This window comes from Canis lupus, chromosome 8 (genome assembly GCF_048164855.1).
Source record: "Canis lupus baileyi chromosome 8, mCanLup2.hap1, whole genome shotgun sequence".
Classification (NCBI taxonomy): Eukaryota; Metazoa; Chordata; class Mammalia; order Carnivora; family Canidae; genus Canis; species Canis lupus.
This window is the reverse complement of record NC_132845.1, coordinates 66,798,442-66,817,994: the sequence shown is the minus strand read 5'-3', so window position 1 is coordinate 66,817,994 and position 19,553 is coordinate 66,798,442. Positions and strand designations below refer to the sequence as shown.

Genomic DNA, 19,553 nt, shown 5'->3' with positions numbered 1-19,553 from the left:
GATGTCTCCGTTTTTGGTTCACTAATATCTCCCAAGCACCTAGAATAGAGCTGGCACCTGGCTCCTTACCTGGTTTCACACAGAGCTCTTTCCAACGTAAGAAAACATTTGCTTTCCTTGCCTCCACACATTGCAGCTGCACCATAGCCCTGTGCCCCGACTCCTGGGAGTGACCCCTGAGGTTCAGCAGGTAAAATGACACCCAACCAAGGTCACCAAGTTGGTAGGATAAGAAGAATTCAAATCCAAGACTTTCTCATCCCAAACCTGCAGTCTTTCCCCAAGGGGTGGGCAGGCCTTAGAGAATTGGGTGTTTCAGGTCTGCCCTGTGTCATCTCCTTCCTTGTCCTTGTTCCCCCAGACTCAGCCGCAGAGCCCTGACGATCAGATCAGAGGGCTCCAGTGTTGACAGAAACTCATATTTTACCAGGAAAGACAGACTCCGTCACTGTGGAAGAATTTAATCTCGGAGTGGCATGCCCTTGTCCAAAACAATGTCCGGGCCGCCTGCAACCCAATAAGGCTCTGACCCAATTAGTCTTGAAGGTCTGCAGCACCTGGCACGAGATTTGGGGATAGCTGGCAGCAGCAGCTGTAATCCCATCCAGAAAAAGGAAAAGAAAGAAGAAACGTCCTAATGCAGCTGATAACTGTTCATTGCTCTCAGTGTGCTGGCACTTGAGCATAAAAGGAGGCACTTCCAGGGCCATGCCAGGGAGCACTGATTGGAAACCTCCAACCCAGGCGAATACTATTGGGTGACAGTTTTACCCCATGAGAGGCTCAAAATGTGTGTTTTGCAAAATGGTCCTCAGATGTGGATGGATGAAGCCTGCATACCCCGGACCTTGGTCTCTCTGTTCAGGTCCATGCATGCACACAGGTGTGTCTGGGTGCCTGCCCCAAGTGAGGGACCTAAGAATATCTAGAGAGAAAGTCCCTTGGGCTCATTTCTAGTTACTATGGGGCTCTAGAGCTGAGGGTTGAAGCGCACCAGGAAGTGGTGAGCATGGCCTTCACCTCACCCAGCTCTCACTGCTGCTTCTTCAAGCCACCCTCCAACCTCCACCCCCCCCCTCCCCCCCCCCCCCCCCCCCCGCCCAGCGCCTGCAGCTGGCTTCTGCCTGTGGTGTGTGATGCTGCCCCCTGCTGGCCACTGGAGGTAAATACTCCCCCAGAGCAATGCAGGTGCCCATGAAAACCGTGGTTTCTTTCTGCCCAGGGAGGAAGGCTCAGCCTTTCACAAGACTTTACCAGGTGATCCAGGAAAGCTGAGAGGAAGTCATCAGGAACCATATGAACAGGCTCATTTCAAAAGCCCAGCTTCTGGGTCCCACAAAGATTGCAGCCAGTCCCAAATGGCTGATTCCATCTGGCACCTCTCTGACCCCATCAGGAGGCCCCTGGCACCTTCTTGCTCTCTGGGCTCAGAGCTTATCTGGTGGTTCTGTGGCTGGGGGCCTGGAGCCTGATGGGGGCTCAGAGGCCATCTGGAGGCAACACAAGAAGGGACTATGACTCTTTCTGCCATACCAAGCACCTTCTATGATAATCAGCTTTTACAAAGAGACTGTAGTACAGCTTCGGGCACTGCCTTTTGGAAATTTTTCAAGACAAGGAAATGCAAAGAATGTAGCTTCCTGCTTAGAACCTGCATGTGTTTCCTAGGGCTGCCGTAACTAAGAGCTACAGGCTGGGTGGCTCACAAAACAGAAATTTATTGTCTCTGAGTTCTGAAGCCTAGAAGCCCCAGATCAAGGTGTGGGCAGGGTTGGTTTCTTCTGAGGTCTCTCTCCTCAGCTTGTAGATGCTGCTTTTCCCCCTGTGTCTTCCCATCGTCTTCCTTCTGGGCGTGTCTCTGCATCCAAATTTCTCCTTTGCAGAAGGGCACAGTTGTATTGGATTAGGGCCCATCCTAATGACCTCATTTTAACTCAATCATCTACAAAGACCTTATTTCCAAATAGTTGTATTCTGAGGTGCTAGGGGTTAGCACTTTAACATATGAATTTGTGGGGGGAACACAGTTCAACCCATAACAAAACCTGAAGATGGGAAAAAGATGACATGGGCACACAAACTAGGATACCAATATATCATCTGCTGTCTGTAAACCTCCCCCCCACCGCCCAGTTTAGACAAGGACAAGAGTGGGATGCTGATGGTGTATGCTCCAACATCTGGGTTCAGTCTGTAGCCCTTGGGCAAGTCCAGGCACCCTTCTACACCCATGGGTCTGCTTCAGCAAGTGGAATACCACAACCCCATGGAGGTTTCACAAGGCTCACAGATAGAAAGTGTTCATGGAAATTTTTGGAATCATTCAGAACTCTTACTTGACTTCACAGGAATTGGTTGCCCCTGAATGACCAAGTTGGCAGAAATATGTCTGTTCCTGGGCACAGGGACCATCCTCACAGGAGCAGGGAACGCATGGGTTGATTTGACCCAACAGCCAGTTCATTTCCACCATTTTAAAGATGACTTGATACCCCTCCCCCCCTGAAACTGCCCCAGGTTGAGCAATTGTTTTAAAGCCATGACGAAGTTTGGGATGAATAGAATTGTCTGGAACATCTATAAAGGGAACCTAGAAAGCCCAGGCAGCCGATCATCAGAAGATCATGCTCAGGCTCTGTGGATTGTCTGCCCAGGGCAGCTCTGGCTGCCGAGCTCAGGCCTCTGTTTGGCGTCTTGAGACCTGTTAAAAAGGCTGATGTGGTTTTCCTGTTGATGAGACAGACCAAATAAAGGAAAGAAATATAGAAGGACTGTACCCACGAGGGAGGGTTATCAGTGAAGAGGAAACATCAGTGGGTTTCTGGAAGATAAGGAAATGGATGGGGCCATGTGCACAATGAAATGGGAAGAAGAAGCCAAGACACAGGATCCAGCGTGAGGGCACTCCAGGCCTGATGGGGGGTGGGAGCAGGAGAGAGACCCAAGAGCAGGACGGTTATGAAACACCTGCTTCTGTGCGCCCTCCACCAACTCCCCTCCCAGACCCTCCACTCACAGCTCAGGAAGCAGAGGCAGACCACAGGGCCATCAGGAGAGAGGGACACTGTGCCCCAGAACTGCCTTCCTCAGCAGAACTCGGGGCACCTGGGGCCGACCTTCCACTCCTCCCTCAGAGGGAGCCCAGTTGTTAGCATATCTACTTGGCGTTCAAGACCCCATTCAGGGAACCAACACCAAAAAAACACACACAAAAAAACCCCAAAAAGCATAACTGCCACCCATTGGGAGAAGCAGGGAAGCAGAGAAGAGACTGGTATGAATCATCTAAGTTCTCATGGACCAGTAGTTACTCCCTAAACTTGGCAAGTGAAGAAGCAGAGGAAGAAGCACAGTGTCTAGCATTCCAGCCACCACCACTAGAATCCTACAGGCAGACACAAGGAGGTTGTCTGGAAGTGAGTCAGATGGGGGTGGGGATGGGCCAGGACACTGCTGCTTTTCATCTCATGCTCTTCCCCTCGGTCTGATTTACAGCCGAGCATCTATATTGTTGTAAATTGTTTCTGTAAAGTTTTTGAAACCCGAGAACATTTTCATGACACTGATGGGACCTGGGCATCCACCACAATGGAGAAACTCACTCCCCAATTTTAGACACTGTTAGCAAACATCTGCTCAGAAGACATTAGCTTTGCCCTGTCCCCAGCGCACCTGAGGCAAACCGATTTGGTTAAAAAAGAGGGAGAAGGAAGTGCAGGATGAAGGGAGAGGCAGAAAAACAAAACAAAACAAAACAAAAAACACATCTAGAACTCAGAGTATCCAATCCACCTTCTATTTCTTTTTAAAAAGTAAAAGACGCAGTGCCGATACAGTAGCCCTGAGAGCTCACAGTGCACATCCAAAGGTGACAGCTCAGCGAATGCAGATGGTATCCTGAGGTCCTTCTGAGATGTGTTCTAGAACTTTCTTTGCATTTCATGGGCTAAAGAATAGATCAGGACCACTAAAGGTGCAAAATCAAAATTCTGGGTTCTATTTCTACTCTAGAGGAAAATGATTTTTTTTTCTTTTACCTAAAGCAAGCACTTTTGCCACAAATACACATGTGAGCAAATGCAAATAGTCCCCCGGGTGAACAAATCGCCAGGTCCGTACGTGCGACTGCCTTGACTGCAGGCTGAGCATCTTGTTTAATTAGATAAAGATTAGATAAGTGAGAACAGAGGGGCAAGAAATGTCTCTGCAAATTGCCTTTCCTGCACAGGCCTGCATCCCATCATTTGCCTTTTAGCTACATTCACACCAGACAAAAGATGCCCCTGGCTCAGGAACGTGAGACTAGAGAGGTGAGACCATCACTTTTCATATCCTGCCCAGCCCTCATTGTGAGGTTGGGGTTCACTAGAGATGAGGCTGGGCCTACATTTAACACGGTGTGTCCCCTATGGCGAAGACCAATGTCTACACTGCAAATGACTCACTTCAGCAGGGGAGGGAAAGACTTTATGGGTCCCAAGTGTTGGCTGTCTGGATGCTGGGTGTTCATACTCTGTCCTGGGACATGTTTAGAATGAGTAGAGATTCTCATGTGTATGAAAAGACACTGCACCAAACACTCATCATCACCATCATCCCTGAAAGGGAAAATAGGGAGGAACCAAGATTTTATTTTATTTTTTAAATTTTATTTATTGATGAGAGACACACAGAGAGAGGCAGAGACATAAGCCGAGGGAGTAGCAGACTCCCCGTGGGGAGCCCGATATGGGACTCGATCCCAGGACCCCGGGATCACGACCTGAGCCAAAAGCAGATGCTCAAACACTGAGCCATCCAGGTGCCCCCAGGAACCAAGACTCTCTGTACAGAAGAGCCAATGGTGTAAGTTCCAGTCCAAATCCAAAGGCAGAGGAAGACTGATGTCTCCCACCTGGAATGAAGTCAGACAAAAGGGGTTCCCTCTTACCCAGGCTTTTTGTTCTGTTGAGACCTTCAACTGATTGGATGAGGCCCACCCAAAATTAGGGAGAGCCAGTTGCTTTATTCAGTCTACCGATTCAAATTCTAATCTCTTCCAAAAACACCTTCATAGGCACTCCCAAAATATTTTTTGACTGTATATCTGAGCATCCCTTTGTCCAATCAAGACATAAAATGAACCATCACAAGTGAGCGCCAACTGTATGCACCACAACCCTGGCATCTGTGCTGAGGGTCTTGTGTGTCAGTGTCCCTGAAGCTACAGCCTTCCTGGGCCCAAGCTGAGTCCTATTGATTTATTTAATAAACATTTACATAACACTTGCTATGTGCCAGGCACCATTTTACAAATATGACTCATTTCTTGGTACAAAAACATTCCAGAAACATGTATCTCAAGAAACCTGAGAGTGTGCTTTTAGGATAACTTCATGGCAATGGGGTTACAGGGAGGATTTTAAATTTTCAAAATTATGCCCTAATTGTCTTCTGGAAAGAGGGAGCTGATTCACACTCCCACCCACAGTGTAGGAAAGTGTCTACTTCTCATCCTTATCAGCCCTAGGGCATTTCAGTTTTCCACCTTGGCTAATCTGACAGGTGAACAACAAATTTCCCTGTGGTTTGTTTTATATGCCCTTCATCAAGAGTGACACTGGGCATCTTTCCTGCATTTTTTGGCCATTTGTATTTATTTTTTCAATAAATTGCCCGTTCACATCCTTTGCCCATTTTTCTATTGGGTTATTTTTTTCTTATCGATTTACGTGAACTCTGTAAGGCAGGGAAATTGGTCTGTCACATTGTCTGCCACAGATGTTTCAAATATGTTCTTCCCAGAATTTCATCTCTCTCCTGACTCTGTTACAGTCAACTTTATCAAACAAAAGTCTCAGATTTTTATGTAGCTAAACTTATTGATTATTTCCTTTTCTTAGCTCTCGGTTTTGTGTTTTATTTCGCTCATGCTCTCTTCTATACTTTTATGTCTTTATTGTTTTTAATTTTTTCTTCTGAAACAATCATATATTCTCAGGAAGTTGCCAATACAGTACAGAGAGGTCCCTGTACCCCATCCAGTTTCCCCCAGTGGTTATAGCTTCCTTAGTTATAGTACAACATGAAAACCAGGACATCAGTTCAATGTGTATGTGTACTCCTGTGTCGTTTTATCACTTGAATAGGTTTGTGTAGACACCACCACAATCAAGATACAGAACTATTTGTTTCCACAGAGATGTCCCCCAAGCTGCCCCTTTGCAGACAGACCTGTCCTCCTTCCCCTCCTTCACCACTTCTAGCCCTTGGCAACCATAATCTATTTTCCATATCTGAGATTTTTTTCATTTTGAAAGTTTTATATAAGTGGAATCACAAAATATACAACCACTTGAGATTGTCTATTTTCATTCATCATGATGCCCTGGAGATCACCCAATTTGTTGCCTTTTTCAAGAGTTCATTCCTTTTTACTGCTGAGAAGTATCCCATGGTATGAAAGTTCCAGGGTTTGTTTAACCCTCACCTATTGCAGAACATTTTGGCTTTTTCCAGTTTTTTGGCTATTACAAATAAAGCTTCTATGAATAATTAGGCTTTTCTCTGGACATAATTTTTCTCTTCTCTGGGATCGATACCCAGGAGTGCAATTGCTGGGCCATAGGATAAGTGAATGTTTAATTTTGTGAAGAAACTGCCAAATTATTTTCCTGCACGGTTGTTTGTCTGTTTGTTTGTTTGTTGTTTTTAATTCACTCTGTCAACCTCTGTCTTTTTTAAAAAAAGATTTTATTTATTAATTCATGAGAGACACAGAGAGAGAGGCAGAGACACAGGCAGAGGGAGGAGAAGCAGGCTCCATGCAGGGAGCCCGATGTGGGACCCGATCCCAGGAATCTGAGATCATAGCCTGAACCAAAGGCAAATGCTCAACTGCAGAGCCACACAGGCATCCCAACCTCTGTCTTTTAATCCTTATGTTTAGACTATTTACATTTAATGTAATTATTGTTGTCAGGGCTTGAGTCTGCCATTTTATTTTTTGGTTTTCTGTTCCTTCTGTTTCTCATTTCTTCTTTCCTTTTTTTTTTTTTTTCCTGCCTTTCTGTGGGTTATTGAACATTGTTTAGAATTCTCCCACCTGGCAGAGCACCTGGGGGGCTCAGCGGTTGAGCACCTGCCTTCGGCTCAGGATGTGATCCCAGGATCTGGAGATCGAGTCCCACGTCGGGCTCCCTGCATGGAGCCTGCTTCTCCCTCTGCCTAGCCCTCTGCCTCTCTTTGTGTGTCTCTCATGAATAAAGAAAATCTTAAGAAAAAAAGAAAAGAATTCTCCCACCTGGAAGAAAGTCATTTTGATTTATAAGCAATATTTTTGAATATATTTCTTTGCATCGTTTTAGTGGCTATTTTAGGTATCTCATTAGACATCCATAATAGATCATAGTCTGCTGGTGTCAACATTTAACGAGTTCAAATAAAATATAAAAACTTTACCTCCCTTTACATCTGAGTATACTTTCCCTTTTATAATATAATTGTCTTAAATATTTCCTCTACAATATATTGAGTACTTCATGAAATAGTGTTAGAATTTAGCTTCATCATCAAACATAATTTAGAAAACTCGAGAATGAAAGGAAAGTCTATTGTGTTTACTCATATTTTTATGCTTTCTATTGCTTTTTCTTCCTCTCTGGTGTTCCAAGAGTCCTGTTTTTATCACTTTATTTCTATTTTGAGAACTTTTTTTTAGTTTCCTTTTAGGATCAATCCACTGGTGACAAAAGCTCTTAGTTTTCCCTCATCTGAGAGGGTCTTCATTTCCTCTTCATTCCTGAAGGGTATTTTTATTTGATATAGAATCGGTTTGGCAGTTATTTTAAGCTTTTGTGCTACTTTCTTCTGGCCTCCATAGTTTCTGATGAAAAATTTGTAGTAATTCTAATTATGTTTCTCATATAGGTAAGGTGTTGTTTCTTCTCTCGCTGTGTTTAAGATTTTTTTCTTTCTGTTTGGGTTACAGAAATTTGAACATGATATCTTAGCATATTTCTTTAGGTGTATCCTGTTTGGGGTTTACTCAGCTTCTTGCATTTGTGGGTTTATGGGTTTATGTCTTTTGTCAACTTTGGGAAGTTTTCAGCCATTATTTCTCTGAATAATTTATAGTCCTACCCTCTACCTCCTCTCCTTCCAGGACTCCTATGAAATGAATGTCAGACCTTTTGTTTTCATACCAAGGCCCCTAAAGCTCTCTTTTTTTGTCATTATGATTCTTAGTTTATTTTCTCTCTGTTGTTCAAGAATGGATAATTTCTATTGTTCTAATCAAGGTCTCTAATTCTTTCCTCTGTCCCATCATTCTGCTGTTAAACCCACCCATTGAGCTTTTATTTTACTTGTCTGGTTTTTCAGTTCTAAAATTTCTGTTTGGTTCTTTATAGTTTCCATCTCTTTGCTGGAACTTTCTCTATATGCTAAGATGCTCTACACTTTCTTTTGTTTCAAGTATGTTCATTATTTCTGGTTGACGCATTTTTATAACTCCTTTAAAATCCCTGTCAGATCATTCTAATAATTTGTGCCCACTTCAGTGTTGGTTTCTGTTGATTATCTCATTCAAGTTGAAATGCTCCTGGGTTTTGGTATGATGAGTGATTTTTCTACCAAAACCTCGATATTTTTGGCATTGTGTTTTGAAAATCTGGATCTTATTTAAATCTCCTATTTTATCAGGCCTCCTGTGACATCGCTCCAGTAGGGGAAAAGGAGGGGGAAACTCCTTACTGCTGGGTTGAGGTAGAAGTGCAGGCTTCCTTCTAGGCTTCAGCTGACACTACCCCAGCAGGCAGGGGCAGGGGACCTTGTTACCACTGGGTTCGGCTTAGCCCCAGACTCCACACACAGTGTCCACCAAATTCAAAGAGGGAGAGAGTCTCATTACCACCAGTTGGAGTAAAATTTGTGGCTCCCCGTTGAGGCTTTCTCTGCCACCACTTCAACAAAGAGGGGGTGAGTTGGGGTGTCTCATTATAACCTGGAAGGGGTGAAGGTCTAGGTTCCTCATTCATCCAGTGCTGACAATGGTCGGGGTAGGGCATCTATTTTCAGTGGTGGTCGGCAGGAGTACAGAGGTTATTCATTGTCTAAAGTTGCCTGCTTTGTTAGGCTGCTCCTTTCCTGGTCCTTTGGCCAGAGACAGCAGATTCCTCTTAGGGCTATTTTTGTCTGCACATATTAGCATTTCCAGGTTGCCAGCTTCTCTGGGACCTAGTCTGAAATATATAAAGTGCATACACACACACACACACACACACATCAAATTTCAAGGAACACAGTATCATGTCATTTCTTGGTTCCTGAACTCCCCGCCCTGTCTGCCTTCTCTCTATCTCTCAGAGACCTCTTATGTTTGTTTTCCATATAGTGTTCAGGGATGTTAGCTGTACTTAACAGGCAGAATAGAAAAAAATATCTAGGGCAGCCTGGGGGACTCAGCGGTTTAGCGCCACCTTCGGCCCAGGGCGTGATCCTGGAGACCCAGGATCGAGTCCCAGGTCGGGCTCCCTGCATGGGGCCTGCTTCTCCCTCTGCCTGTGTCTCTGCCTCTCTCTCTCTCTCTCTCTCTCTCTCTCTCTCTTTTTCTCTCTCTCTGTGTCTTTCGTGGATAAATAAATAAAATCTTTAAAAAAAGAAAAAAAATATCTATTCCATCATCCCAGGAGCCATGGCCTTCTTTTTTCAATAATACATTTAAACCTCTGATCCATCTAGAATTCATTTTCACATAAAAAGTGATGTGGGGACCCCAGCTTCATTTTTTCCAGACTACTCTAAGTTACCTTAATACCACTTATTGGATAATCTCACCTTTTCCCCCCGCTGATCTGAAATGCCATATATCTTTCCATGCCTGTGCAGGGCCATTTCTGAATGCATTCTGTCCATTTGGCCTGTGTGTTATTTTAAAGGAAATCATAGTTTTAATGTTCTTTCTCCTGAATTTGAGGAGTTTGCATTTAAGCTCTTTCAAGCACCCTCTCCTCTTTTTTACTATTTTTATAGTTGTTAGTACCAGATCCAGACCCTGCTGGCAACTTTCCAACCATCAGCCACAGACGATGTTGTTTCCATGAACCACATCACCACCTTCACTCTTAGGGAGCAAGATGCCCCCCATATTACCAGTGACGTTTGGTGGCCAGCTACCCCACCCTGTCACTTCTCCTGTGACCAGGCCCTCTTGGGTCTTGGTTACCCCCAGGGATGACCATGAGTCTTGGTGGCTCAAAGGTAGGTTCGTGTGTCAGACTCCAGGGTTCAAATCCTCACTGTGCCATCTACCAGCTGGGTGACCTTGGGCAGACAAGTCACTTAACCTCTCTGAGCTTCCATATCATCATTGGTACATACTCCACAGGGTTGGTCTCAATCAGATACAGTAGCATACATGATGTTTTTGTCACATTATCCAGCCCATGGAACAGTCTTCAGAAATGCAAACTGTTGGGGCACCTGGGTGGCTCAGTGGTTGAGCAACTGCCTTTGACTCAGGTCATGATCCCCGAGTCCTGGAATTGAGTCCCACACTGGGCTCTCAGTGAGGAGCCTGCTTCTCCCTCTGCCTATTTCTCTGCCTCTCTCTGTGTGTCTCTCATGAATTAATAAACAAGATCTAAAAAAAAAAAGAGAGAGAGAGAGAGAGAAAGAAATGCAAACTGTCAGTATTGACTTCATGGCTATGACAAGTGCTATTATAAGGCAAGGCCGTGATCACTTGCTGGTCTGAAATACGTGAGCATCTGGGCTCCAAGGACCAAGCTGGAACCAGAGATGTCAGTCACGGTTTGGACCAGTGTCACTCTGAGGAATGGGTCTTGATTATTGGCTTGTGACCACTAATAACAGCCTGACATTTGTGCCATCCCCATGCCCACCTGTGCCTGTTGGCCCATGCAGCCTTTCCTGCATCCCTGGGAGGAGGCTGGAGAGGCAGTTGCCAGTCATAATGTAAACAAGCCACACAGAGGACTTTCCCCCAAGGTCATGTGTATGCAGGGCAGATGTGGGTGCCAGCAGCTCTGTCTGGGTGCTATTCCTCTGAGTTTTTATCTTGGGCTTCTCTGCCTCCTAACTCCTCACCCCTGCATGGGAGAACTCTGGAAACTTCTCTGGGGATGTCTTCCCCATGCCTCCTTAATTTGGGGTCCAAGTGTCTCCTGGGGGACATCTTGGGTAGGTTTAGGGGGCTTTTTAAAAACTGTGCTTACTTCTGTCACCTATGACTCAATTCTGTGAAAAACCTTTGTTTAGCTGGGAAGGGGTGTGGTGCAGCATGTAACAGGCTGGAGGGGAGTGTGCAAGTGTCACCATATTACCAGTGACGTTTGGTGGAGGACGATGTCCACTAGTGTTCCTGGCCTCCCTTGGGCCTGAAGCAGCACCCACACTGGAGGCATCTTCCGGTCCATGTCATCACCTATGTGGTTGGGGACACTGAGGACTGCCAGCCAGGGGTGAGCTCCAAGCCTCAATCCTGGATTTGGAGTATGTGATGGATGGATTTGGATGTATGATCAAACTACAATTGCCCAAAACAATTGATAACTTTGTTCCTTTCATCAAACTGTAATGAGCACCCACAGTGTGCTTTATGCCTTGGAGACACAGCTGAGACAAGCCCACCGGTCCCCTGCCCTCACGGAGAGACAGATGACAAACTCCAGACAAGTAACTGAGATGTTGGGTGTGAGGCATGTGTGCAGGATATCACAACAAGATGACATCATGGAAAGTGACCCAATGCCCACTTCAGATGGGTTATCACAGATGCTCGACATTTTTAGAGGGCACCCAAGCTGTAAATGGGATGTCTGAAGGAGCCAAGCACGTGAACATCAAGGAGATGAACATTTCAGGTGGTGAGAACAACCCTTGCAAAGGTCCTGAGGCAGGAATGAGTTTGCCGTGCTTGGAGAACAGAGGAGCACCAGAGCTGCTGGAATGCTGAGACCAGCGCAGAGAGGATTCTGCAGGGTGTGGAGACAAACCCACATCCAGCAGGCAGGAAGCTGGGTTCTAGAGTCATGCTCTGCCACTTTGCATTTGAGGTATTTTGGGCAAGCCCCTTCCCCATCAAGCCTCGTGTGACCCGAACAAGGAGTGCCCTTTGTGGACACCACCCACGTGTCCCTGTCACCAGGCATCAGGACTCCTCAGAGTTCCTCACTGTTGCAGACATTTTGGCTGCTCAACAAGGATGGGACACATGAAGTCACTGAGACCCAGACACATTTCTGCATGTCACATTCTGCAGGGACCACAGCCCACAAGCTCTTCCCCATCGTGTAGCCCCTGCACCCTGTGGTGCGCTCGTGGGTACAAACCCCAGCCTGACCTATCTCCTACCATCGCCACGATAAGGGAAGCTGGACTTGGCGAGGCTGCCATTTGTACATTTTCTGAGTGATTTCTGTTAACTCTGTTCTCCAGCAAGGCTGGCAGAGGAGACCTGTCTCAATCAGATATCCTGGTTAATGGAGCATTACATCTCTACCTTCCATGGATCCCCCTTTCTCAAAGAATTATAAAACAATAAAATGCATTTGGCACTAAAACCTCAGTGACCATAATTTAATCTGGCTCTGATAAACACAGAGTCTCACCAGGACTTTTTGTTGCCTGAGAGTCATAATGATGAATATCGGTTTCTATTTGTCCCGTAAATGTGCAGATCTGCTGGTTAATAGACATTTCTGGTAGGGATGATGCTGCATCAACCATCCCTTATGATCTACACCCTTTGCCAACTTGGAGAGGTTACACATACAGATGAGGACAGTTTTTTCCCTCCTGCAAATGCTGTCTTAATGAAGATGTACATTACCCTAGTTACTTGCCCTCATTCCCTCCAAAGTTTGTATTCTCAGTGTATGCCAGGCGCTTGCAAAACAACCCAATATCTTTGCACTCCACTCAAGCAAGATCTTCAGCCACATGCCTTTCCTCCAGGAAGCTGGATGGTGCTTGAGAATCAGCAATCTGCTGCCGGGTCCTTCTGCCCTTGCCAGTCAACGGACTAATACAAATTTACTCCATCGGCCCCTGGTAATTAGACTCTGCTGAACTGATGTATCAGATGAACATGGCAAAGTTTAAAAGAAGCCCGAATTGATCTCACAGAGAAAAGGGGCATGAGGCACTCTGAGACACTATTAATGTCAGGAGGATGCCGTAAATTTTATTGTTATCATTTCATGTGGATTGATGTTCTCATTACCTATCACACTCGCATATGATAAAAAGCAAATGTACAAGTGCCTGTTTTCCATAGAGGGGATCTTATGCACTGTATTGAGGATGTGATGATTATACTTACACATTTTATAGTAATGTTTTCTTAACAGCCAAAAGCACTTTCATTTAATATTAATAAAACAGATGTTTGGTTGAAAGTGGCTGGAAAGCACATGACATTTGCATGTTGGTGAGTGACAGTGCCTCCTACCGCACTGTCTGCTAAGTGGCCAGCACCTCCTCACCCAGAGGTCCAGCCTCCCCTCCGCCGCCCAGAATCTGGGGCAGCCTGCTTCCATCCTGATCCCCCTATCTTTCCTCACACCCCTAAATGAGGGTAAACTGGGGGAGAGTAGAAATCCGGTTATCATTAGTCAAGGTCCAAAAGATACAGAGGCACTGCAAAACGGACAACACATTCCTCCTGCCATTTCTGTATCATCCACCCCTTCCTCCCCACCCCCCCTTGGTACAGCCGAACCAACTGTAATTTTGAGTAGAATTTAGAAGGAGGCACCCCAAACACATGGCTTTGACACCAAAGTCAATCCTGGTAACGCTTGAGGGGTGGTGGGAGAAGACAACGCTTCTGCACTGAGCCAGAAGGTGGAACACACAGGAACCTCTTGCAAACTGTTCTTGGGGCCACGTGACAACATCGTAGGCCAGCTATGAGCCTGGCCACTCTCCCTCTCATCGTTGTAAAAAAAGCAGCTGGTTGGTAAATTTCCCCTTGGCAACCTCTTGTTGAGGTAGATTTTTGAAACACGTGGAGATGTTTTCTCTGTAATATTCTGGAAGATCCAACGCTTGACTTGTCCCAGATGACATGCCCGATGAAGAAAAGTGAAAACCCCACACGGTGATGTGGGGCCAGGGCTGACCTCCCCGCCTTCCAGGCAGACAAAGGCCTTATCAGGAATGGCCAGGAAAAGAGTACAAGCCAGGGAAAGAGTACAAGACTAGCGTAGTGAAGGTTAGGACATGGAATCTGATGAATTTGTTTGTCGGCAGGGCCACCTTGCCAGAGGTACAAACAGGCAGAGCAATGGTGGGGTGAAAAGGCTGGACGCTGTCTGCCTGGAATAAGATGCTTGCAGCCCTGATCAAAACAAGGGCCCCAGGGGCCTGCCCCCAGGGAGTGGCCTGAGAGTGTGCAAAATTGATAGATGCTTTGATGTGTTCCCCAGAAGCCGTGTTGAAGTCTTATTTCAGCTCGGAGCTAAACCCATTCAAACATGTTACACAGCACAAAAAACTCTAATCCATGGGGACTGCAAGCCCTCCAGTCGATTACCCAGATAACCTGGCCTTGAGTGGACACATTATTTGCCAATCGATTGTTTCATTTGACCCTAAGCTGGGTGCCTGATGCACGACAGGCATTCGGTAATGCTTTTAATGAATATTGTGTTGTCAAAGCACCTTGGAGAAGCCCTTCCATGAGCCAGAGAGAGCCAAGACAAGTGTTGCCCTGGCTGGGATCTATGGCCACATTAACCGGCCCTGTTGGGAGCTTTGCATCATTTCCCAGAAGGGCCAGATTGGCATCACCACAGGACATCCCGTATCCCAGGCTGCACTCCTGTGGATGGAGCCATGGGCTGCCTGGTGCTCCGTGCCTGGCTGCACAAAGCAATCGGTTTATATGCCAGAATCCACTCTGCCCAGCCTAGAGAACAAACACACTTCCCCCCTCAAGCTGGGGCCCACAGTCCTGGGTGTTTACATCAGGATTTTCCTGTCCCACCACCTACCCCTCTTATATATTATGCCAATCGTGATGATTAAGTTCTAGAATTTTAAACCACTATGTGAGGCCATTGCAAGACAGAGCTGGCCGTTTGAAATCCCCACAGCTGTAGGCATCATTCGCCTCAGGAATCGATTGCGATTCAAGGCCCCAGGCACTGGGCGCCTGTCCACACGGCACACGGAGCCTGCAAGGCTGGGAGCTCCTCCCCTGGCTCCTGGAGAGGAGGGTGTGCGGGTGGTGCCAGGAAGCCCAGGACATTTCAAGGGAATGGTGGAAAATTATGCTTGCTATCAAAAGGTAAGAATGTCTCACCAGATGAATAATGAAATGGTCTTCAATAATCCATCGGTTTATATTTAAAATTCTAAAATGTTATAAAACGTAAAGATAGAGAATAGTCACTCTGTGTTCCGGGAGAGTCTAAGGAAGCAGGAGGAAGCCTCCCTGGGCCCTCCCCACCTCGGCCACAGGTGCCTCAGTACCACCTGCACCCACACCCCACCTGGACCCCACTTCCCTCCTGGGTCACAACCCCCCTCCCTCTCCTGTAGCCTCTTACACTCCCCACTGCCCTGTGCTCTCATTTCCTGAGAAATAATACAGCCCTGTGCTGTAACAGCACCACAAACTGGGTGGCTAAACACAGCAGAGTCTGTCACTGGCCAGGAGGCCAGGAGGCCAGGAGGCCAGGAGGCCGTAAGTCCACCACCAGGTGTTCCAGGGCCACTTCTTCCTGGAGGCTCTGAGGGCCACTCTGTCCCAGGCTCCTATTCTCTGCTTGGGTGGCTTCTGAGAACCCTTGTAGAATCATCCTTCCCCTCTCTGTCTCCCTTGTCAGGTGGCCCTCATCCCCTGTGTGGTCACTGCACATCCAGGGTGATCTCATCTCAGGATCTTTAACTTAGTTGCATCTGCAAAGACCGCATGGTCACATGCACAGGCATGAAGGATGAGGACTCAGACACACATGTATTTGGGGAGGTCCTCACTCCACCCCTGACGTCCATAAACATTGGGCGTGTCGAGGCTGCCAGTGAAAGATGCTGGATCCCATGTTGCTGCTATTGCTTTCCCATCTGCATCTCATCTGACCCAGTACTTCTCTTTTCTGATGCCCCTTCCCTCTGCCTCCAGGACCTCCACTCTCCCCGTGGCTCTCCTCCCACCTTCCCCAACCTCCCCTCCCAAGGGCTTCCTCCTCCATGGGGTCACCACCGCACCCTCCTCGTTGTTCAGGTCAGGAATCGTGGCGGCAGCATCAGTTCCTCTCCCTCGTACACATCCCATCCACCAGCAGGTCCTGTGGGCGCCCTCTTCAGAAAAGACCTGAATCCAACTTTGTCTCACCACCCCCTGACTTCCAGGGGCCCTCATCTCTCTCAGATGCTACATGAACCTCCCAAGTGGTGGTGTCCCTCCTTCTGTCCCACCCAAATCCATTCTCAAGAGCAGCCACCGTGACCCAGTGAAAACATGTCAGCTCAAGACAACTCTCCACTCTATTGCTCCCATGCGGCCCATTTCACCTAGAGCCAAATCCTTGTAAGGCCTACCAGTCTTTCCCAGATTGGACCGCTGATTACTTTTCTGAGCTTTATCTTCCCTTACTCCCAGCCCTCTGCTCCAATTCACTAGGCTCCTTCCAATTCTCAACTACCCCCAGTATACTCCTACCCCAGGGCCTTTACACGGGCTGTTCTCTCTTCCTTGAATGGCCTTTCCCTAGGTAACCAAGGGACTCCCTCCCTCACTTCCTCCAAGTCTCTGCTCCAATATTTCCTTCTCGATGAGGACCCCACCCCTGGCCATCCTATGAAGATTACCAACTGCCCCCGACCCTTGTGATCTTCAGTGTCCTCCATTCAAACATACACTCCCAGGGCAGGGATCTTTGTGTTCATCCCAATGGATTCCAATGCCTCAAACAGAGGAGGCACTCAGCAAGTGTTTGTTGAATAAATGAAGCGGGAAGAGAATGCCATAAAAACAAAATTCTTTCATTGTAAACTATACCATATGCCAAAAGGTGTATATAACCTTTACATATATTTAAAGAACAATGCACACCCAAGTACCTAGGATCCAGCTTAAAAAAAAAAAAAATGCTATTCAAGGACGCCTGGGTGGCTCAGTGGTTGAGTGTCTGCCTTTGGCCCAGGGCGTGATCCCGGGATTGAGTCCCACATCGGGCTCCCGGCATGGAGCCTGCCTCTGCCTATGTTTCTGCCTCTCTCTCTCTCTCTCTCTCTCTCTGTGTCTCTCACTAATAAATAAATAAAATCTTTAAAAAAAATGCTGTTCATTTGAGCCCCCATGTGCCCCAAATCACGGCCCCCTCCCAACACTCCCAAAGTTAATCACTATCTTTTATTTGTATGAGTCATTCTTTTGCCTTTCTTTAATGTTTTCCATATATGTATGTATCCCTAAATACATAGAACACATATCCTACATCTACATAATATATATATATGATAAGTATCGCCTGTTCGCATGTTTTAAAAATCTGTAGAAGTGCTGACGGGAGCAATCTCCAAATTATGGGTGACTTTTAGTTTTCTTCTTCTTTTCCGTATTTTCCAAGCTCTTATCATAAATATACATTCCTTTTGCAATCAGCAAACGATGAAATACGTGGCCACAGCGACCAGAATTGTTTCATTGTGAAACAGGAAGCACGCTTGTTTGCGAAACAAATAAATCTTGTTTCTGCACTTATGTCCCTCTAAGACTTACCCTCAAAAAAGGTTCAGATTTGTTTAATGTGGTGGAGAAGCAAATATTGCTGAAATGAATCTCGAAACTGACCTGCCCCGCGTGGCTGTCTGGGTGAGCTGCAATGAGGCAGGTGCTCCAGATGCAACTCTGGGCTTGGTTCTGGGAGCAGCACCTGGCGTCCAGAAACGCTGCTCTAGGATTTGTGAGTTGATGTGTATCCTGAGTGGTGACTTGTTTCTTCTATTATTGAGGACACCAACAGTCTTATATTTTTACTCCTCTGCCACTGTCTCTCTGGGCGAGGTGCGGTGTGGGGCAGTGGGCTGGGGGGCTACACTGAGCCCCGGCCCCACCCACCCTCACCCTGGATGTGACCTCGGCCGAGCAGCCTCAGAGCCCCGGCGTCCTTCTGTGCAGCCTACAGATTGCACCTGGAGGAACATCTGCCCTGAATTTCTGCTTTTCATATTTTTCCTTAGCTTCGTTCTTATTCTTTCCTCAAGGTCACCGAGCCAAACTGTCTGGACCTCAATCCTGGCCCCGGGTGGGCTCTCTTTCTCCATGTCTCTGCTTTCCCATCTGTGAAATGGAAATGACACAGAATCTCCACACAGAAGACCACAGGGAGAACTCTGAACAGGGCCTGCTCACAGCAAGCTCCAGGTAAATGTGGGCAACACTCCTCGTACACTTTGTTCCCTCTGCTGTTTTGGTAGTTAGGCATCCTGTTTCCAGTATTTTAGTGGTTGCTCTTATGTTTTCTTTTTTTTTTAATATGGATACTTAACCTAACAAACCTGAAGTTAATTAGTATCTCCTGTATCATGAAAGGTTGCCCTGAATCACCAGGATTTGGGACACATTTCAATGCACGTTACACATCTTTACATGGCTCCCCTACTTTTCACAATATATTTTACTCATTTTTCTGTTTTAAAGATTTATTTATTTATGAGGGAGAGAGTGGGGGAGGGAATGGGCAGGGAGCAAAGGAAAAGCAGACTTCCCGGTTAGCACAGAGCCTGACATGGGGCTCAATCCAACGATCCCCAGACCATGACCCAAGCCAAAACCAAGACTTGGATGCCCAACCAATTGAGCCACCCAGGTGCCCCACTTACATCTCGTTTTAAAAATCTTTAACATTAGTCTTTCATTATTGCAGTAAATATTCCTTTGATAGTGAAGAGACTTTTAGATTTTCTCTGGGGGCTTTCCCCTGCATTAGCAGCCCTGCTACAAGCCTCAAGCCCCACTGCTCTGCTGCCTGACACCTCCCTGCTCTCCACACACATGCACATGTACACACACATCTATGCACACACACACTTATGGACACACAGAGATGCCTAGAAACACACATGCAGACACACCTGCCTGCATGCACACATGCACAAAGCCAGTGGGGCTGCAGGCACATTAATCCTCTGAGCTCCACCATTGCACAATGATTCTGTAAGACAGTAACTATAGGGGGAGCAAGGGAAGGGGTTATGTCAGAACTCTGTACTATTTTTGCAGCTTTTCTGTAAGCTTCAAATGAACTCAACATGAAAAGTTTTTAAAAGTCATTTTGGGACTTCTTAAAAATATATATTCCTGGGCCCAGTGCAGACCTGTGGACTCAGAAGCTCTGGGGGTGGCACCGAGGTAGCCACATATTTTTTAGACCCTGCCTACAAATGCAGTCATATTCTCAGGTCTGGGGGGTTAAGACTTCCGCAGATGAATTTCACAGGGGACACCGTTTAGCTCATAATGGTCAGATACACTGGTTCCCTCTGGTCCCTCCAGCTGTGCTTCCAGTGCACACATGTTCTGCTCCAGGCACAGCCCC

At 46.7% G+C, this 19,553-nt stretch overlaps 1 long non-coding RNA gene across 2 annotated transcripts in view; it reads right to left on the bottom strand.

The window, feature by feature from the left end:
* Window positions 1–1,694: 1,694 nt before the first annotated feature.
* The window catches only part of LOC140638905 (uncharacterized), an 81,613-nt gene continuing 63,754 nt past the window's right edge, over window positions 1,695–19,553 (bottom strand). Inside the window, exon 3 of one of the 2 annotated variants that reach the window (XR_012035861.1) lies at window positions 1,695–1,875. This is a non-coding gene — a long non-coding RNA (uncharacterized lncRNA). Of the gene's footprint in view, window positions 1,876–8,225; window positions 9,222–19,553 lie in introns of those variants that run through there. The other variant, XR_012035862.1, reaches the window with a different exon arrangement.